The sequence below is a fragment of the Micropterus dolomieu genome, linkage group LG07 (assembly GCF_021292245.1).
Source record: "Micropterus dolomieu isolate WLL.071019.BEF.003 ecotype Adirondacks linkage group LG07, ASM2129224v1, whole genome shotgun sequence".
Lineage (NCBI taxonomy): Eukaryota > Metazoa > Chordata > Actinopteri > Centrarchiformes > Centrarchidae > Micropterus > Micropterus dolomieu.
The window spans coordinates 2857348-2862269 of NC_060156.1; positions in this window are offsets into that span (position 1 = coordinate 2857348).

A 4922-nucleotide genomic window follows, 5' to 3' on the forward strand; every position below is an offset into this window, starting at 1 on the left:
GAGCTTTATCAGCAGATCAGACAGGATATTTTTGTTATGGATTTATATTGTATGCATCTGCAAAATATTCCCTGCCACCATTCTCTGAGTGGTCATTTCTACAATATTGGCACCTGTGAACTGGCAACTATAAGCACTTGGTTAAGATTAGGGCTATTTGGTCCTTGTAGATTTAACCCAAATTAATTAAGTTTTTGTTGTCAGTTAAGGGCTGCACAACAAGCAGTTTAACACAACACTGATTTATTATCGTTAAGAGTGTGGCTGAGTATTTCTGTGCTGTTTCTTCCTCCCTTCCTTAGGGTGGTGCTGTTTTGTGTTTTCTCAGTATGTTGAGTTGCAGGTGGTGGCTGCTGTTCAGATTGGAGTATGATGGCACCTACTTTAAAATGGTAGCAGCCGAGGCTGGCTCGACTCCTTCTTTTTCCTGGATGCCAACAAGACAGTGCTGTGCTGTGACCACTAATTCTGCTAGTGTTAATATACGATATGTACAGAATGTCAATAACATCTAAAAGATCAGTCGAGGTAACCATAGGAGTGACATCTTTTTTCCTGTTTATGTTTAGGGAGGTAGGTAACCTGTATTCTTCTTTTATTCTGGATAGGCCATCATCCCCCCAAAGCTTATGTTACATTTAATAAATCAATTCAGTTTAGACTGCATTGGCTATGGCACTGGTCATAAAAAGATTGACAGAAGGATCTGGAAGGCAAATATTTCTACATATACATACAGCTACTAGATGAATGAAAGGTGGTATTATGCTATATTTCAACTCAGTTTTACATAAAAACACAAAAAACAATTTGAATGTTTGCTCAGTAGCTTTCACATCAGGTGTAACATTAGCATTATAGTTATAACTTTAGCCGTGTTAGCCAGCGTTTACAACAACTCCGCACTTGAACAGTCTGTGAAGTTACATTGCCGTGTTTATTTTAAATATAATTCACAACCAATAAAGCATAATTACAGGTTGTGATGGAGTGGCATCGTCTTTTAGGACTAAACGAAAAATGCTACCATAGCGCAAATCGATAGACTCGACTCTACTCGGCCCTGCTCCGTTTTCCGTTGCAGAAAACCTTCCAGCTGTGTTTTCCTCTGCCGTTGTTGCTGCAGCGGGCTCTGTGAGCGGGCGGCTGGCCGGCCTCACACGCTCCTCCCGCGGGTTGGCACAGGCTTCCCCCGCAGCCACTTGCGAAGCTCATCAACTCCAAAAATATTCAAGCATTTTTGTTTCGCCGTCACTTCTCGTAAAACTGTTAATATTCGAAATCTACACAGCTGATTTCTCACCTCAAAACTTCTCAGAAGTGGATTTAGTGATGAAATTCCATACAAAAACTGTAAAATATAAAACTTCCTGTTGATGGCCTCTGTCTGGTGCAGCAATGATGATGCAGTGAATAGAGAATATTCTCTCTGACCAATCAGCAGTCTGTCTTGTTTTCACGTTACATTTTAGTATCCCTCCGCTCGCTTGAAACAAAGTACCTGGAAGCAGGTACAGGTGCAACATTTCTACAATGGAAAACCAAACAAAGGCGAGTCCAGCCAAAGGGCCTCCGCTCAGACTAGCTTGGTTTGAGGGCGTGCCTGACCCACTAGCTGCTTGGCTTTATGACGCGTTTTCATTGTGACGTCACAAGTAAAGGAAGTAAAAGCTGGACTACAAACGAGCTGTTTTCAAGAGGTTCAGAGCAGAGCTTTCTGTGGGAGATGGGAACTCCCTTTGTGCTGGACTTTGGGCTTTTTCACTTTGCAAACCTGTTACATGCACAAAAAAGATAAATAACTCAATAAAGGAGAGGGAAAAAGCATAATACCACCTCTTTAACTCTACTTCCTGCACTGGCAATGAACATTTCCATTATTCCTAAATTGCTACTTAGGAATAATTGCAAATGATTGGCATTCATAGGAGCTGTTTGGAACCACATGTGCACTGTGCTTTAAATCGATGTGAATACAGCAGGCTGGTCCGACAATAATGTTTTCCACATAGTGCACAATTTCCCTCCTTTTTGCTACTTGGAAGCAGGTGAAGTTGTGCCAGAAATCCATATAGGGCTTCTTCAAGACATCAGGCTGCACCTCAGAATATGAAACCTTTATTAATGATGACACACCATTTCTCAAGAAAAGCAATTCTTAGTTAGATATTGGCCCAGGCAGAAGGAAATAGTCATAGTTTACTCAAGGTGGTTGACGTGATTTAACTGACTCATACAGTTAATAACATCTCCATGGGACAGTCTATTATCTTAATGACATTTCCAATGATATCTTAATTTACTTATTTATCTTACTTTATTATTATATATGGAAACCTTTATTTACCAAAGGACCGAGCATCTGTGCTCTTTTCCTATTGTGCATCACACTAATAAAGTTCCACACAGTCACTCTTGGGAGCTGACCAGTGTGACCACTGTCTTCTGCTGCTGGCTGTTTATGAGCTCCATGAGAGCAGTTGGGGTTTAGGGGGCTGATTTGATGGCACCTCAGCGTCAGTTCGGGAAGAGGAAACAAATATTAACTTTCCCTGCACAGATTTTCCCAGCTGTTCTGGGGAGTTGGACCAGGGCCCCTTGTCTCGGTGTTGTCCAGAAAGAGAGGCAAGTGTGGCACCATCTGGGGACAGCACAAAAAGTTTGATCGTGGCCATCAGTTTTGGAATGATGTCAAACAGCAATATCTTTAACTTTCTTTGAATATCTTTCACTTCCCTGACAGCAGTTTGAGGTTATAAAGAATCCAGTACACTAAAACCACTACAGGAATTCAGTTGATCTGTTTAATTAACATCTATCTAGTATCTAAAAGCCAAAACCCTTTCTCAAGACCATGAGTACTTGTAGGCTGGCTGTGTCCAAAGGTAGCAAAGTCTGCTTACCGGCACATTTAAAGCTTGAACTAAATAACATGTCTCGTTAGTTTAATCCATACAAAAAGCTTAGTGTAAAAACAACAGTTCGCCATTTTTCAGGAGTTATGTTCTACACAATTTCTTGGAGTTACCTTGCGACTGGTCCTGGTTACGATATGTAGCAGTGAGTTGGTACAGTGTCTGTGTGTAGTTAATCTTTCTGTTTTAAAGATATTTATATATTAAGGTTTGAATGTTGTTACAATTGTTACATCTTAATTTCACGTGGAGTCTCTCACATGTGAAGTAGCCCAGTTTGCTGGGGCTTTAACAAATGCCATTGCTTTTGCTTTTATCTTAAGACTAGTCAAGTTGAAATTCAGAAAATGTGTCTCAGAGGGCTTTACAATCTGTACAGCAGACGGCGCCCATCTTGACCCCCAACTGTGTATCAAATCTTTGGACTTTGGAATTTTTTCATAGTGTTTATTGTACATAAATTCAGTGCAGTATTTAACACAGTGAATTCATTGAAGTTATGAAAGTATGGGGTACAAAGGGACTGGCAGACTATAAATTCAGCAGATATGTGCCTGCCTGAAGCTCAATTACAGCATATGTCACCGGTAGTGGCCTGGACCAGCTGAAAGCTCCCAAAAACCCTCTCCAAAGGCCATAACTCGGGTACGAATTTCCTGAATGAAACAGACAGCTGAGTTTGGGTAATGGGCTTCAGATGAAAATGTCTCATCTCATCAAATGAATTGCTGCGGATTAAAGTGTTGTTGAGGGGTTGAAAAGATGCAACCTGGGGCTGGATTTGCCACAGTTCATCTGATCCCAACAGAGAGTGAGGGTGAGAGAAAGAGCTCGTGTGTTTGTGCTAAACAGCAGGATCGAGTTTTCAGCTGAGATGCACTGGTACAGGTTGGCTACAATCCCGTTAGCATTCACGCGCCACTCCTAAAATGGCAAAAACGATAAATGAATACGGGTAATATAATATTAATAGGGGAGACTGGGTATGGTTGTAACAATTTTTGTTTCAAAAACTATAACTCACTGAATTTTTTAAGCTAGAGTTCTCAAATTTTTATACAAAGAACCCACATTTGTTCACTACAAATGGCACCAATTCAGTCCTCTACAAGAATATCAGACCTCGTGAGTTGATGTCAAATGCAATGTGTTGCCTTGTTCGCAATACCAGGTTAGGTTGTAACAATAAGACAAAAGAAGCAAAAACAGATGCCACACTACATGACATGCTTCCAAAACAGGTAGTTATATATAAAAAACAAATGTTTCTCTCTTGCTTTAACAGACTTTGTGTATGTAAATTTATCTATAGAATAAACTTACTTAAAAGTATACTTAATAAATACTACTAAAATGTAATTAATTAAAGAACATCTCTGTACATCCTTAGGTCTAACTAAAAAGAGGTGTGTATGTGTGTGTGTGTGTGTGTGTCAATGTGTGTATATTCTTATTCAGAGTCACAGTCAGTGCTTGGAGTGGGCGGTATTCACCGGTACATATCCCAGCACTTCTATATTTTACTCTTTGGCGTACCGGGACTTTTTCAATCAATATTTCAATCTAATATAAATCAAACAATTTTATCTACAATAGTATAGATACTAAACAATAAATAGTCTTGGTCAAAAACTTTACTTTCTTACCTCAAAATCATTTTTTTCTCTATATATTCTGAATGCACCTCTTTCCAGACTTGATAACCACCTTGCCTGATCGGGGAGGAGGTAGGTAAATACTGGAATGATTACCTATCTCCTATCTTATCTCTATTTGGTGGAATTGGTGTTGTTACAACCATGCCAGATCTCCCCTATGATACACAATCTAAATAATAAAAAAATAAAATGATTTGCTTTTCATTTAATTCCTCTGAAACGTTATGAGTCAAGGGATATAGGCTATTTTAGTCTTCACATTGAAGTGGCCCACCAGGAAATTGCTGGGAATTCCAATTTCATAGTGCCTGACTGGCACGGCGTTATCAAGCGGAAGTACGCACCCACA